We start from the raw sequence: 17,970 nt of genomic DNA on the forward strand, positions 1-17,970 counted from the left end.
CAATGTACAGAGCACTCAGCAAGCAAAGTTCTAATACAATAGTTTCACCATGACGCTTCTATGACATCAGCCGGACCTGTAGAACTTTTCCCTTAAAGGGCCATTGACTCAAAAATACACTAATATGTTTAATATTGTTCACAAGTAAAACACTTCACAGGACAAGTACTGGATACAAATATTTACTGTTTTAATTGTTGTAAAATTAATTTTTTGGGGGGAAGATTTATTTATTATCAGCCAATATTTATTTATTATCACCCATTTCAGAATAACCGAGCTCTTATTGCAACGTTTACTATACCTTATTTTTCCTGTACATCTCCAGCGCTGCAAGTAATTTACTTAATATTTAGGCTCTAGAGCACATAATCACCTAGTTGACTTGTTTTTCAGCATGTTATCATCAGGCAGACCTGAGCCTGGGTTGAAGAGGCCCCTTAATAAGGGGCCTCAATATAAAATAATGCCTGGAGTACCCCTTTAATATAATGCCTGTCTTTAGGAAAATTTGCAATAAATACGGTAACTCTTTTTTTAGATGGAGGAAAATTTGTCTCTAGTGGCATTTACATGACTGTCCCTGCAAACGCTGAAGGAATCTTAGGATATGACTCAGGTATTAGCCAAACAGAGAACCCTAGCTATGAACAGATCTGTTTAGGTCTCTTTGCCCTCAGCAGCACATGATCGTTTAAAGGGGTTGTCCAAGGACGGGGCGTTTTTTCATACTGATGACCTATCCATATGATAGGCCATCAGTATATGATCGGTGGGGGTCTGACACCTGGATCGTTCACCGATCAAATATTCCAGCTATCCCCGTCACCGGATGTTATGCAGGGGCCGGTGTCAGAAGCAGATGGCTTTGTATACTGTATAGCAGCCGTGCTGCAGTACTGCAACTCTGCTTCTATTCACTTGAATAGGAGCAGAGCTACAGCACTGCAGGACGGCTGCTATACTGTGACCCGGAGCCATCTGCTTCTAACACCGGCTACTGCATAACATCCGGTGCCCGGGGATAGCTGGAATAGCTGATCGGTACGGGGTGGTTAGGGTGTCGGAACCCTATCAACCATATACTGATGACCTATCCTGTGGATTGTTCATCATTATGAAAAACCGTGCCGAGCCTGGGCAACCCCTTTAAGTAAAAGGGGTGCTCTTTATATTGAGGTCTGTTTTGGTATATTTGCCAAATATAGTAAGGCTCTGTTCACATCTGTGTTCCGGGTTCCTTTATTCTAGAGCACAACCACGAGAATACCGGAAGCTCTAAATCCGTTGCATAACAAGAAACCTTACAGAACCCATTGACTTTAATGGGTTTTGTCGGGTTTCTGTCATTTTGCCAGATAAAACAATGCTGTTTCACCCAGTTCCTAAAAGTGTCTGCTTTCCCCCCCCCGAAACCTCACCACTCTTGTCAATGGGATGTCTCTGGTATTGCAGTATTCAAATGAATGGGGCTTTGCTGCAATAACAGACATGTCCAATGTACAAGAGTGGCGCTATTTCTGGAAATAAAAGCAAACCTTTTTTCTGATCATGGACAACCTCTTTAATATTTTATTGTTTAAAAAAAGTGAATTCATTCTCGTACCTATAATATATTGGCAGCTCAAGAACGTGTATATGAATTTCAAGCAGTTAGGGTTAGGTTAGAAAAATAATAAAACACCATAAAAAGCAAGTCTTAATATGCTGAACCCTGCCAAGTGCTCTTGAGTCATGAGATATTAGTTTTATTTCATGTGGCCTGAAAAAAAACGTGAGGTCTATTAATTAGGCCCTGTCTAAGCTCGTTGTGATCTGCCAAGATCCCCCAGCTTGCTGCCACAGTAAACATACACAACATGTCTAAAAGCATTTCTGCCATAGATCATCCACCTGCAACCATTCTACCCAGAGCCGAGGTGCTATAAGGACAAAACCTGTAGGAACGTTTCCTTGTACATTACCAGTGATGATGAGAAAAGCCTGCAAAGTTGATTTGCCCAATGCCTCTTAATGACTGAGGATCATGATCCAATTTGGTAATTAGCAAAATTCAAATTAGGCAAAAAAGCTTAGACCATTTTGTGTTAGGATTAAAGTCCTAATATTCTCTGTTTTAAAATTAAAGTGAATGTCCACCCCTGAATACATTTTTTTTGTAATTTAAATTGGTTAAAAATTCTATGCTGAATAATTTCTTAATATGGCTAAAAGTATTGGGACACACTTCTTAATCATTGAATTTGGGTGTTTAATTCAGTCCCATATCCACAGGTATATAAAATCCAGCACCTCACCATGCAGTCGCCTTTACACACATTTGTGATAGAATGGGTCGTTCTAAAGAGGTCACTGAATTCCAGCGTGGTTCTGTAATAGGACGTCACCAGTGTAACAAGTCAGTTCATGAAATTTCTTTCCTCCTAGATATTTCATAATTAACTGCGACTGGTAATATTGTACGATGGAAGCGTTTAGGAGCCACAGCAACTCAGCCACAAAGTGCAGACCACATAAAGTTACAGAGCGGCATCGCCGAGTGCTGAGGCGCATAGTGCAGAAAAGTCGCCACCGCTCTGCTGACTCAATAACTGCAGAGTATAAACCTCCTCTGGTATTAACATCCACACAAAAACTGTGCCCCGGGAGCTTCATGGCATGAGTTTACATGGCAGAGCAGCTGCATGCCAGCCTTACATCACCAAGCACAATGCCAAGCGTCGAATGGAGAGGTGTAAAGCCGCCACTGGACTCTGGAGAAGTGGAAACGTGTTCTGTGGAGTGATGAATCACGCTTCTCTATCTGGCGGTCTAATGGACGAATCTGGGTTTGGTGAATGCCAAGAGAACGTTACCTGCCTGACTGCATTGTGCCAACTGTATAGTTTGGTGGAGGAGATATAATGCTATAGGGCTGTTTTTCAGGGTTCAGCCTAGGCCCTTTAGTTCCAGTGAAGGGAAATCTTATTGCTTCAGCATAACAAGACATTTTGGACATTTATAGCTTCCAACTTTGTGGGAACAGTTTGGGGTTCGGCCCTTTTCTATTCCAGGATGACTGTGCCCCAGTGCACAAGGTCCATAAAGACACGGGGGGAGTTTGGTGTAGGAGAACTTGACTGGTCCGCACAAAGTCCTGACCTCAACCCCATCCAACACGTTTGGGATGAACTAGAACGGAGATTGTGAGCCCGACCCTCTCCCCCAACATCAGTGTCTGACCTAGGGATGCACGGTGCATCGAAACTTCGATACTGTTTCGATACTGTGCATCCCCAAACGGTTCGATACCGCTATTTCCTGTATTTCGATACTTAGCTGCGCAGCCGCACAGCCGCACAGCTCAGTATAGTAACACATGAATGTATGGGAGCGCGGCTGCGGCTGTGTAATACAGCCACAGCCCCACTCCTGAGTCATGACATGTGCGCGCGGGGTCAGGATGATGCGATGCGGCCGGCGCTGCACTAATGATCTGCGGCACTGAAGACAGAACATGGCGGGCGCGCTACAAAACACCCCCATGTTCTGTCTTCAGTGCCGCCGCTCATTAGTGCAGCGCCGGCCGCACCTCCTCATGCTGACCGCGAGTTTACTTCCTGTCAGGAGCGGGGCAATGGCTGTATTACACAGCCGCAGCCCCGCTCTATAACGGCGGAGATAAGAAAAACCTCTCATCTCCGCCGTTATTCCCCTGAATGCTGCCATCAAAGCTGACTGCAGCATTCAGGAGAAAATGAGAAGGGGGATGCCATGGCATCGCGTCACAGGGAATTCCTGTGACGTGATCGAGGGCCATACCATATATGGGCAGACAGCCCAGGGTCTATTGATGGACCCCAGGGCTGTCTTACCATATTTCTTGTTGTTAGGGCATACTGAGGTATGTCCTAACAACTGCCTGTGTGTTATCTGTCCACAGGCTAATGTACTGGCACATATCTGATATAGGTCAGTACATTCAAGTTTAAAAATAAAGTAAAAACAAAGTATTGTTAAATTTAAAAAAAATACACATTCACCTTTTTTACAATAAACATTAAAATAAGTCTCAATACATAAAATATACACATGTTCGCTATTGGCGCAGACAACAATTTTTTTGCATCATTTATGATGTGTACGCTGTAAAAAAATGAAATAAACACAGCTTTCATTCACTTATTAATGTGAGGCGCGAGGTGCGATGAATTTAACCTCCATGTTCCTCACATTAATAGTAATTAACCCCATCATGTACCTCGCACATTAACCCATTATGACTGAGAAACATGATGGGATTAATTACTATTAATGTGAGGCGCATTCAAAATTCATCACACGTCGCGCCTCACTTCAGAAAACGGAAGATTTTTATTTTTTTATTATTACTGTGGGCAAAGTATCGAAATTGGTATCGAAATCGCAATACTAAACGAAGTATCGGTATCGAAGTCCAAATTCTGGTATCGTGACATCCCTAGTCTGACCTCCAAAATCTTGTAGAAATCCTTCCCAGAAAAGTGGCAGCTGTTTAAGTTACAAGGGGGTCTAACTCCACCATAATTCCTATGGATTTAGAATGGAATGCCATAGAAGCTCTTGTAGGTCTAATGTGTAAGTGTCCCAATACTTTTGTACATATAGTGTATTTTTATAGCAGTCAGGGCTTTCTTTCTAGGACACCGAACTTTAAATTCCCTTCATAAACTGGCTGCCTGCAGCTTCCACTAGGGGGAGCTAAGGGTCTTAATGCATTGAACTCAATAATAAGTATGCCGTAAGCTCCTAAGCTCCCTCTAGTGGAGGCTTCAGGCAAAAAAAGAATGTATGTTTTTAATCTATGTCTATGCAGAGTATTTAGACCCCTTTATCACAATATACAGCTACATTAAGAAATGAATCAGCACAGCATGTTAGACCTAAAAATAACATGGTGTTAAATAAAAAAAACGTGAGTTAATTTTCTAAACAGTAAAATGATCTATTATATTCTAATTATATTCACCTGTTTATCCCTTCCTTGGGCCTGAATGGCATTTCTGGCTAGCTATTTAGTGATAGTGCCTAGTAAATCATATAACACCGCCTGCTCAGGACTTTGGTGCCTCTAGCTAGCCTAGTGGTTGGTTCCCTTGGTAGCGTCAGGAGAATGGAAACCAAATGATCGGTAAGTTGGAAATACGTTTGCTTAGGGTATGTTCACACGCAGAGTCAAAAACTTCTCAAAATATGGAGCTGTTTTCAAGAGAAAACAGCTCTTGATTTTCAGACGTTTTTTGTGCCACTCGTGATTTTCGCTGCGTTTTTCGCTGCGTTTTCTACGGCCGTTTTTGGAGATTTTTTCAATAGAGTCTATGGAAAACGGCTCCAAAAACGTTCCAAGAAGTGTCCTGCACTTCTTTTTCGTGGCCGTTTTTTTACGCGTAAAAAAACGCTGTGAAAAACGCTCCGTCGGAACAGAAAGCCGTTTTCCCATTGAAATCAATGGGCAGATGTTTGGAGGCGTTCTGCTTCTGATTTTTCGGCCGTTTTTCGTGCGCTCACGGCCCGAAAAACATCCGAAAATAGGCCGTGTGAACATACCCTAAGGGTATGTGCACACGACAGCGCCAAATACGTCTGAAATTACGGGGCTGTCTTCAGGAGAAAGCAGCTGCTGAATTTCAGACGTTTTTTCAAATACTCGCGTTTTTTGCGGCGTCTTTTACGGACGTAATTGGAGCTGGTTTTCATTAGAGTCAATGAAAAACGGCTCTAATTACGTCCCAAGAAGTGTCCTGCACTTCTTTGCCGCGTGTGTAATTTTACGCGCCGTCTTTGACAGCGACGCGTAAAATGACAGCTCGTCTGCACAGAACATCGTAAGACCCATTGCAAGCAATGGGCAGATGTTTGCCGACGTATTGGAGCCGTCTTTTCAGGCGTAATTCGAGGCGTAAAACGCTTCCATTACGTCTGAAAAGAGGTCGTGTGCACATACCCTAAGAGTGAAAGTCAACAGTCCAATAACAAGTTCTATGGAAGAGAAGCTCTCGCATGAAAAGGAATCGAAAACGGTGATATGGTACAATTCTGGAGTCAGGCAATCCAAAGTTCGCATCTGCGTCGTAGCAGAGTTGAGTATGCGGTACAGAAAGTAGTCCAAATGAGTAGAGAAAACAAAAGATTTTATACTTAGAGATCATTTTAAAAATATATATAAATTGAATCCATAAATAATGTAATTAATAGTTAAAAAGTGCTGATGATGAAGGTCAGTGTTTTTGCAACTTTTTATTTTTCTAAGTCGGCGGTTTCTTTTCATAGATCTTTTTTAAAATGTCTTAAAATCATTTGAACAATGTTTTGGGTCTTTGTGAGTTCATTTGGCGTAATCCCAGTTACCTAATGGAACATCTGGCAGCTGCTGTGATTTCAGGCAAAGATCAATGACAGTCGTCTGACAGAGTTTTGATCATATAAAAGTGTTTGTTATACAAGATTAATAATGCCACCTGGCTTCATATCGCTTCAGCGGGTATTGCCGAAATAAGGCTGAGTTCACATGGGGCGGATACGCTGCGTAATTCCACCCAGTGTATCCGTCTGGGCGAAAAACCGCACCAAACTGTGGTGCAGTTTTTCGCCTGGAATGTCCGCTGTGGAAAACTGCAGCACTTGCCAGCCTGAAAGCAGGACGGTCTCTCTCGGCATGACATTTCATCCCAGGAGACCGCTGCAGCCTGTGATTGGCTGCAGCGGCGGTCACATGGGATGAAGCGTCCTCCTAGGAGGCCAGCCCCGTTACGTCATCCAGGCCTCTTAGGATGACGTTTCATCCCATGTGACTGCCGATACAGCCTGTGACTGGCTGCAGCGGTCACATAGGATGAAACGTCATCCCAGGAGGCCGGCCTGGAGGAAGAAACACAGAATCGCTGCGAAACCGCCGCAAAAAAACGCAACAACTGCTATTTGTTGCAGGTTTACCTCCCCGTTGAATTCAACCCTCAACAAATAAGCAGCGTTTACGCAAATACAATTGACATGGTGCGGAATAAAATTCCGCACCGCTGGTCAATTTCTGAGCGTTTTTTTCCGCTTTGTATTTACTGGATGAGATTTGTTTTATCTCATCCCCTTTGCTGCTACTATATTTGCTGCAGATTTTCCTCAACAAATTCCGTTGCAGAAAATCCGCAGTATTTATGCAACATGTGTACTGACCCTAAGGGTATGTTCACACGGCTTATTTACGGACGTAATTCGAGCGTTTTCCGCCTCGATTTACGTCCGAAAATGCGGCTCGATAGCGTCGGCAAACATCTGCCCATTCATTTGAATGGGTCTTACGATGTTCTGTTCCGACGGTCTTTTTTTTTACGCCCCGCTGTCAAAAGGCGGGGCGTAAAAAAGACGCCCGCGTCAAAGAAGTGCCTGTCGCTTCAGACGTAAATGGAGCCGTTTTCCATTGACTCCATGGAAAAACAGCTCCATTTACGTCTGTAATTGACGCAGCGAAAAAGCGCCTCAACATGCCATTACGACTGAAATTACGGAGCTGTTTTCCAGATATCTAGACCTGTATAAGATATTTCAATTTCTGGGATTTTAAAAAAATGTTTGCATTTGCTTGAGATTTTTAGTTTACTTTTTTTTACACTATGTTGCCTCCTACCCTTAGCTGGTTATGTGGGAGTTGGTCCAATAGTCGCGTTATAGTACTTGTATACATGCAATGCATTGACTTCTATGGGAGAGTGTTGTGGGCATGCTTTGTGACATGTACACAGGTCACTTTGCAGGGAGGGGGAGGGAGAAGGAGCTGAGCTGTCAATGGTGTGATCCTATGTTATATGCCTTTAGCTTTATAAGTGAAGTGTTATGTTTCTTTGTAATTTTCTCCTCTAATGATAATGAGATGATTGCTGATCCTGCCCCCAGTGTACACAGCACAAGCTAAAAAGTGATCTCTACAAAACAGGGAGTGTCATTTTAGTACCATAAAGAATTGAATAAAAAATAATAATAAACTTTTTTTTTAAAAAATGTATAACGTAAAAACTTTATTTAAGCAATGGACAATAGATTCCTTTTAACGGTGTATGTTTCTTTGCATAAGGAGTGGGGTTTGGGTGTGTCCTTATTCGATGAAAGGGCTTAAAATTTTAGCCATTTTCTACCTATAGGCTCCTGAGATATAAATAAAAATGCCCCAACCCCTTTAATAAAAGTTAGACCATCCCATTGATTATCTTACAGGGTAACTAAACGTTTAAAAAATTTGACATGTCATTGTGACATGTCAAAAGTTTTGATCAGTGGGGGTCCGAGTACTGAGACCCCCACTGGGCGCTAAAACGAAGCTGCAGAAACGCACGGGTGAGCGATGCGCTGCTTAATTTCTGATCGGCTTTCTCTGGAAAGCCTTGCGAGCGGTGTACGGACCCGTAAACTTTCTATTGAGCCCGTACACCACTCCGAGGAAAGCCGATCAGGAACGAAGTGGCACGTCGCTCACCCAGGCCCTTCTGCCGCTTCGTTTTAGCGATCGATGGTGGTCTCGGTGTTCAGACTCCACTGTTCAAAACTTCTAACAGGTCACTATGACATCTCAAAAGTTTTTTAAAAGTTTAGTTACACTTTAACCTCATTAATTTGGACATGTCAGTGTTTTTTCCATTTTGACAGAATGGTAAGGCCTCATGCACACGACCGTGGTGTTTTTCTGGTCCGCAAATTCCAGGACCGTGTTCCGTGGAATGTCATCCGCAGTTCATCCGTATGTAATCCGCAGTTCATCCGTATGTAATCCGCAAAAATGCGGATGAAAAAAAAAAAAAAAAAAACTTTTAAACAGGATGCCAAAAGCTTGGTCAAACCCCCTTTAGAAGGTCACATGATCCGCAAATCCGCAAACTGCGGATGACACACGGCGGTGTATCCGCAATTTCCACGGGCCCATTGACTTCTATTGGCATGTCCGCACCGCATTTGCGGCCCATAATAGGACATGTCCGGAATTTCTGCGGCACGGATGTGCGGACATGCGGAGACCCGTGAAAACACGGATAGTGTGTATGGGCCCATAGAAATGAATGGGTCCGCAATTCTCCCGTGGATTTGCGGGGGAATTGCGGACGCAAAAACACGGTCGTGTGCATGAGGCCTAACTCTGCTCTAGACAGACAAGCCATGGTATGTACGGCTCATCATAACATGATTAAGTGTCACCCACCTGGCAATGCCCATGTTAAACTAAGTCTATGAATGTTTTTTCAGCCGTGACACTTTAAATTACAAGATCTATATATGCCGGGGGTTTTGTATGCTCGCTAATCTGAATAATCAAAGCATAGGTGATCACAAAGGGGAGCAGTATTTGCTTTCAACTTCTGTAATTAGAATTTCACTAACTGATCCGCGTACAACTTGCAGTCAGAGACTCTTTTTGATGTTGTGGCATTGTGTCGGCTAAGTAAATTTTATTAATCACTTTCAAGTGCTCGAAGCTTTAAAAGAGAGAACATAGAAATACATTGTGTTTCAAAAGTGCCCTAATGATTTTTTTTCTTAGTGCTGAATTTTAATGATATTCATAGCGAAGAAATAATGCCGGATTTAACTATACTCTTCATTTTCTATCCAGCTGTTTTTTTTCATATTTTTTGTGCCTGACAAAAATTGACCATTGTATAGCATGCCATCCAACTTTCCTCTAATGGGTAGCCATTTCTCGTGAGCCGGTTACTTCATTGTTAGAAATATTATTCACAGTCTCGTAAACAATTAATAGTCAAAGGGGTTGTCCGGTTTCAGTAAATTAATGTTATTTTTTGTATAATTAAAGGGTAACTAAACGTTTGACAAACTTCTGACATGTCATAGTGACATGTCAGAAGTTTGGATTGGTGGGGGTCCAAGCACTGAGACCCCCACCAATCGCTTGAACGAAGCAGCTGAAGGTCTCGTGTGAGCGCTCAGCCGCTTCGTGTCTGTTCGGCTTTTTCCGGAAAGTCGATGTATCGGGGTACGGGCTCATAGACTTTCTATTGAGTCCGTACACGATACATTTATTTCCAGAAAAAGCCGAACAGACACGAAGCGGCTGAGCGCTCACACGAGACCTTCAGCTGCTTCGTTCTAGCGATTGGTGGAGGTCTCAGTGCTCGGACCCCCACCAATCCTAACTTCTGATATGTCACTATGACATGTCAGAAGTTTATCAAACGTTTAGCTACACTTTAAGTTATACAATTTTCCAATATACTTTCTGTTTTAATTCCTCACGGTTTTCAAGATCTCTGCTTGTTGTTATTCAGTGGTAATTATTTACTTCCAGAGGATAAGATTCTGTCCATGGTCATGTGACGGACACACAGGAGGCATGTAGAGATACAGTATGGTTCTATAGACTTCTATTGGCGCCGTGTTACGTAGCCATGATACCGTCATGTGGATGAGTCCTCACTGCTCTATTGATGAATGTACCTACATAGGGTCATCTCTCTAGAGATTTGCACACATTGAAGGTTAAAGGGGTTTTGCAGCCAGTAAAAATTGATGGCCTATCCTCTGGATAGGCCATCAATAGCTGATGGGTCGGGGTCCGACTCCCGAGCCCCCTGACGATCAGCTGTTTTGAAGGGGGTGCAGCGATCATCCGAGCGCTGTTTCCCCTTCATTTCTTCTTGCTCACTGTGAATTTTCGACACACATTTAGTGGTGATTCACAGTATTGCAGCCTTCTCCCATTGAAGTGAAATTTTATGTCTGGAAAGTTAATCTTAAAAAAAGTTTAGTGCTTGACTGATTTTGTGATTTTTTTTTTATTTTTATTGTAAGACGCCCAAATAAATTGACCTGTGGTGCGGCTTCTTCAGCAGCAGAATCACAGCTCTTCTTTTGTGTTTTTCCCCCATTGAAGATCAATGGGGTGCTAAAACCCTGCAATAAAGTAGTGTGTGTGTGTGTGTGTGTGTGTGTGTGTGTGTGTGTGTGTGTGTGTCAACTTTTGCAGCGGAATCACAGCGATGCGCCGCAAAAATCGCAACTTAGAAAGAAATAAAAAAGTTAGACCTACCCAGAGTTCCCTGCTTCCTCTCCAGTCTGGCCTCCTGGGATGACGTTTTATCCCATGTGACAGCTGCTGCCAATCACAGGCTGCAGTGGTCACATGGCCTGCAACGTCATCCCAGGAAGCCGGACTACGCGCAGAGAAGAGGGAGGGGGTAAGTATTAACGGTTTGTTTTTTTCGGCACTGCTTTACGCAGTGGAAATTCCGCAGGAAAATTGCAGCACAATGTGCTGTGATTTTTTGGGCGGTATTCAAGGCCGGATATGCTGCGCAGCTTGACTCAGCGTATCCGCCCTGAACACGCTGTGTGTGTGTTCATACCCTTATGGCCAGGACTGCTTATTAGTACTGAGTAGTAGACGTGGATATTAAAGGCTGGTTTCACATCGTCACTCCATGTCTGCTTAGTAATAGTGCGAGAAGCCTACAAACAGGAAACATGATCAACTCTGGCACAAAATGGTTGAGTAAAAAAAAAATATATACATTTTATTACAGATAGACACAACAGAATAAAAAGATGAGTCACACAATGAGAAGGCGTCAGCCTATGCAAGACCATAAAGAGTACATATAACGAGCATGCTCATGCGTAATCACCAGATACAGACACATATGCGGATTGGAGTCCAGGAGGGACAGCCAAACCGCATAGGAAATATATCAGGGTGATTAATGTGAATAGTGGTCAGATATAAAGTGCTGAAAAATGCAGGTAGTACCTATAGCCACATACTAACAAACTGTGTATACATCAAATGTAGAGCTGAAAACTGTATAGTCCATTAGCTAGAGGGCAAAATGACATCAGACCACAAGCATAAACCACAAACACCTATTGAGGTGAACTACATACCCGAGGTCATGGTCTCGCACAGAAAGGACGCCAACACCCGACGCGCGTTCCTGTGAATGCCTTCGTCTGGGGGTGCAACAACCACGAGAAAGGTTCACTTTTACTTTGCTTGTTCTCTGGGAGCCACAGACAGGACTTTATCCTCACTGCAGCAGTCAGCCTCCAATTCTTATGATATGTGTCCTTTGGGTTTAAAGGATTTTTCCACTGATAGCTTATCACCAGTATATGCCATGAAAATCCAATCAGCGGGGGTCCGAACGATCTGACCCTTTTCCGATTCATTTTTTCGGCTTTTTGGCTGGCCTACCATACAGCGCTTTCCTAATGCTGATGGGGGCCACAGCAGAACGTCCCCCACCAATCAGACATTGGTGGCATATCCTGGGGAACCCCTTTTACCCTTCATACACCCTTGTCTCATAATAACAGTTTCTTAATATAGCAATTTACATTTTAAATGTATGCTATTCAGGTAGATCTATCTTTACAATACAGCCCCAAATAGTTGCATCACAAATTCAGCTCTGCTACATCTGTACGCTTTACTTTTTTTTGTAAACTGACAGATTAGTAGCTAAATATTATTCAGGATTGGACGCTCCAATGTCTTTGTTTTTATATAACGTCTGTAACTTGTACACGTTTACTCCGTTCTGGATATTATTTGGCTTTGGGATTCTTTATTAGTTTGGAAAAGTAAGAAAAGAATTGGGAATTTCCTGAAGTTAGCTGTCAGCGCCAGAGGACTTTCTATTACAGCAAGGAAGTCAATTATTAATGTTATGCTTCACTAGGAATTGTGCTGAAACGGATTATCTGTTCTTCTGTATACTAGAGGAATCGTAATGGCCTTGTCTGGCGCCCCCTGCTGGACACTATTTTGTATTTAGCACAGAATTTTACATGTTTTTTTTATTGTAGTTATATGTCTTCTATATATTATTGTATCGCTTATGAAATGCTGCGTCTGTATATTTAATTTTAACATATTTTTTTTATAAAGATAAATTAAATTAAATGTAACACCTAAATGTACCATAAATGGGTTGTGATGCCAAGTCCAATGTGTGGACCCAATTTTTCGGGCAAATCCTTCCCATTGTCTATTTGCTGTCTTCCTCAGTTAATAAAACAGACATCTTGTAGCTTTAGAAATTTTTCTGCCAATTGTATTGTATATACTAGTTGTGGTTTCTGCTCATTTTTCTCTATGAGCTATAACCAAATTAGACTATTTTGCAGTTTTTCGTATTTGTATGGGAAATCCTTAAAACAAACCCGCGCTGTTAATGCATAGGAATAATAACGCTTGATCACCATTACACTTCAAACCTCCCAGTATCTGTTTTCCCATCACCTACTTAGGCCAGGGCCAGACCTAGACTTTTGTTTTGTACTGAGTGATAAACCGCTTGTCCATATGAATGCATTGAGTAGCAGTTGGAGCGCCGTTTTCCTGATATAGAAGCTCCATATCCCCTACATAGGCGCAATTTATTAATTACTGCCATAGAAAAGTCGCAATTTTTTCAAACATTTTGCGACTTTTTCCGCCGCCTCCGCCACTTTTAAAAAAAGTGTGCAAGGCTTAGCGGGAGGGTCCGTGGTCACCTGCTACTTGACATATGCATTATAATTTTATGTCAGAAACGGGTATAAATTATAGTGGAAATCTACTACAGCTCATATCTGTCGTAGGTTTCCTTTTCTGATGCACAGACAGATGCATTTTACTCCAGAGCTCTTTATATTAAAGGGTAACTAAACTTTCAAAAAACTTCTGATGTCTCATAGCGACATGTTAGAAGTTTTGATCGGTGAGGGTCTGAGCACTGAGACCCCCACCGATCACTAAAACTAATTGTCAGAAGCGCTAGGGTGAGCTCTGAGCCACTTCGTTTATGATAGTCTTTTCTCGGAAAGCCGAGCAGTTGGTGTACGCGCGCATAGACTTTCTATTGAGTCTGCACACCAATTCCCCGGCTTTCCGAAAAAAGCTGATCAGAAATGAAGCGGCTCAGCGCTCACCCGAGCTATTCTGCTGCTTCGTTTTAGCGATCGGTTGGGGTTTCAGTGATCGGACCCCCACCGATCAAAAGTTCTGACATGTAACCATGACATGTCAAAAGTTTTTTGAAAGTTTTTAGTTACCCTTTAATAATCAATATTTATCACCTATCCACAGGAGCGCTGTCTTTGGCTGCACCATATAAATAAATGGAGCGGTGATCGAGCATACGCACTACCGCTCCATTCCTATGCGGATCCCAGGTACGGCACCGGTAAGCCCGTTCTTGTGATCAGTGGTAGTCCCAGTGGTCAGGCCCCCACCAATTAGATATTTATCACTTATCCTGTGGACAGGTGCTAAATATTGATTATGAGAAAGATTAAATGAAATGCCAGTCTTATAAATTTTCCCCATAGTGTTGAATAATCAAATTGCTGCTACCAGCAGTTGCCACTAGGGGGAGCTTAGGTGCTTTCTGCATACTATTTATATGCTGCACTCAATACTGTGAAAAGAATGCAGTCAGCTCCTAAGCTCCACCTAGTGGTGGCTGCAGGCAATCAAAAATGTGTAATTTAGCGCTATTGCCATTTGGAGGATTTGGAGCCCTGTATCAAAAAGATACCGCTATAAGGATATATTAAGAAATGAATAAGTACAAAACATTACACCTACATACGACATTATGTTAGAGGGTGGACATTCACCTTAAGGGGCCTTCCCTGTGGACATTGAAAAGATTGTATACAGGGCCTGTAGAACTATAAATGGAGCATTTACATGATCTGTATTGACTTCAGAATCTTGGAAGCTGAATCACAGCTGTAGACGTATCTTAGCATATGAATATTGGTTTAGATATCACACTATGCCAAAACATGTGCCTGATGCAAGTATCCAGTCGAGGTGAGAACACTTTTATCATGTCAGCTCGTAGGTATTTTATGTTCATAATTCAAGGATGTAGTAAGAGGGATCCAATTGGAATAGCAGCTAAAGTATGCAGCATCTATTGTGCAACTTCTCACAAAAATATAAAAGTGACATATCAGGAACTTTACATATAGTTTCCCTGGCCTAGTCACCAGATTAAATATGTAGGTATCCAACTCACTAAAGAGCTTTGCAAACTATTCTCTGCAAATTATCTCCCTTTAATACATAGGATACAGCTTCAATTGAACTCTCTCAATGTTCCTTTTATGCCATGGTTAGGGAGAAAAAAATTACTTAAAAGCATATATACTCCCGCAATTGGTTTATGTTCTTCAAACCGTACCAATTCATACGGTTCGGGGGAAACTTTTTAGAAATTTTTATGGAACACTAGGGCACCCAGACTTTCTTATAGACTGTTAACTCTCAAGCCCTCCTTAGGTGGTATAGGACTTCCTGACCCTCTGCTTTATTATAGGGCGGTCCATTTGAGCAGATGGGTGGACTTACTGAGACAAACAGATAATTCCCCTAACCTAGATGCCGAAAGTGCCCTATTGGGCAAACCAAGACTGGCGCTATTGTGGTGTTCTAGCACTAAGCTTAACCAACCTCTCAAACCTAGCCCAACTATTAAAGGAACGATTTCAGTTTTTCACAATTATTTAAATTCTCTGACTCCATCTAGGTCGATTTTCTCACTAGGTCCCTTACAGTTGTTACCTTATTTTACAGATTCTAAGGGCCCTACCCCAGTGTTTTGGGAAAAGTTGACTGAGCAAAACATTTTTGAGGCGTTCAAAGATACGGATTCACTAGACTTAAATGTATTACTATCGTCTCGGGTCTGCCTGGTCCCTCCTTTCTGCACACTATTCACTTTCAAAAGGTTTGCTCTGTGTTTCGACAAAAGTTTGTGAGCATCCAAGAACCATCCTGGCTTGAAACCTATATCTTACCCCCTAACCCAGTAAAAGGGTTACTATTATATTCAGGGCTTCTCAAGAACAGAGATCAAGCTAATCTAAACTTTGTTCTTGCCTGGGAAGAGGAACTTGATAGGATTTCCATTAAAGATGAAATCTCCCGCCTTCTAAGTAACTCTCATGGTTTCTCAAGATGTGTAAGGGTGCAAGAGAACTTTTCTAAGACCGTGACCAGGTGGTATAGGATTCCTGAGTTCCTACACAAAATTTATCCGTCGGTGTCGGACACATGCTGGAGATGCAACGTGCATAGAGGTTCTATCTCTCATCTATGGCGGTTCTGTCCCCGTATACAACCCTTTTGGGCAGACATCGAATCTTGCTGTAACTTGATCACCAATCAATAGATTGGACTGACACCTTCTCTGATCCTATTATGGCTGCCTTCAGGCGTTTTCACACCCCAAAAAATGACTTGCTCACCTACCTTCTAACTGCGGTAAAAATGCTCATTCCCTCACATTGGAGATCTGCACATATCCCCGCCATCACTGGTTGGGTTGCCAAGCTTGATGTGATGTGCAGAATGGAGGAATTATCCAGTTGGGAAATAGGACTCTACCAAAAATTCCTGGAGACATGTAGACCATGGAAACTTACTCGCTCAGAACTAGTAAAATAAGTGCCCAGGTACATATAGATTATAGAATGCTCCTGTTCTTTCCCCCATAGCCTAGCTTTGGGTTGGGCTGCTCGGATTTGGAACCCGTTCTTATTGTCATCATTTCTCACTTTACATAATTTAATTGTCACTTCTTTACCAAGTAGATATACCTTATTCATCGGAACCTCTGCGTATACCTCACAAAGATAGGGGCATTTGTATATCGTTTTTAGTTAACTACTTCAATTTACATGTGAGGTGAACATTTTGGAAATTTCGATACTAATTTTGCATGATATCGTATTAAGCTGATGAATATTAGAATTTTCATATTGTCGAGCTATCCTGAAACGATACTGTACTGATTTGGAAATGTTCATTCTCGTTTTTTGTCCTTTTGTCTCTTAATTGTCTATTACTAAAACTCTGTATTTTGTGATTAAAACAAATAAAAAGAGAATGAAAAAAAATAAGAAACTTTACATATGTACTTATTAGGTGTTTAGGGAAAAAGCCTGATTTATTGTGGGTTTCACCTGTAGAAATCTCTTTGGCCGTAGACGTAGAGTCACGGGTTCTCTGCTAGACCCAGGACCTAACACAATAGGACAGAATTACTAATACTGGCCACGTTTTAAACTTAGAAAAGGCAGTCAGAAAATGCGTCAAATTTACCAAGACGGTGCATACTGTATGATTATATTGGCGCATCTAGCTAGACACTTTTCTCTTCCTTATACCGCCTATTAGTTGTCTTAGCTCACGCCAGTTTTTTTGTGGCAAATTTTTGGCCACACAATGTTGCATTTGAAACCACACCTCCTTGGCTAGACCACACCCTTTCCAGTTAAACCACGCCCTCTTGATCCTGCTTTCTGGCGAATTTTGAATATTAAATCTGCTCCAATGTGATTGTTTCTAGGTTTATTCTGTTTGAAATACTGTACATCAGGGGACCATGGAGATGTACTGACATACTAAGGCTGGCAGTTGCCCATTGCAGCAGGCCAGAAAGCAAAGTTGTGCATTACGGGTCAAGAACTGATATGGCGGTATTCCGAGGCAGCAGACAGTAGAACGGTTATGAACAGGCAGACAATAGGTCAACAATCGGAATTTAATGTTGGAAGGGCTACTCTCGTCCAGGCAGGTGCTCACAACAAGAGACCTGGAACACTAATGGTGTTAAAAGTGGATTTCTATAGGTTTTAGCTATTTTGATTGGTTGTAATGAATGGCGCTAGAATGCAGTAAGCTATAGCAATCATGTATCATAATAAAGCGGGCTGATTTCAGCCCCAGGGTTGGTGGAAATTTGCTCGGGTGAGCTGTTTTGTGAAAAATGTGACTACATGACTTTGTTGTGGCTGTTGGGTTTTATAAACTGTGAAGCTTTATAGCCTCGCTGTTCCCCAAACCCATGTAATATGAACAATGACATTGTTTATTAGGAACATTTTAGTATTAGGATTACTCTCACTGTACTTGAGTCTATAAAGCCTGATTCTTCCTGATCCACACATTAGGTCAATAAA

The 17,970-nt window shown here is 42.1% G+C and overlaps 1 protein-coding gene across 1 annotated transcript in view; it reads left to right on the forward strand.

Annotated features, from left to right (window-relative positions):
• Positions 1-17,970, forward strand: part of PRKCE (protein kinase C epsilon) — a 340,355-nt gene that overhangs the window by 148,972 nt on the left and 173,413 nt on the right. The window lies entirely within an intron of this gene.

The sequence above is a fragment of the Rhinoderma darwinii genome, chromosome 4 (genome assembly GCF_050947455.1).
Source record: "Rhinoderma darwinii isolate aRhiDar2 chromosome 4, aRhiDar2.hap1, whole genome shotgun sequence".
NCBI lineage: Eukaryota > Metazoa > Chordata > Amphibia > Anura > Rhinodermatidae > Rhinoderma > Rhinoderma darwinii.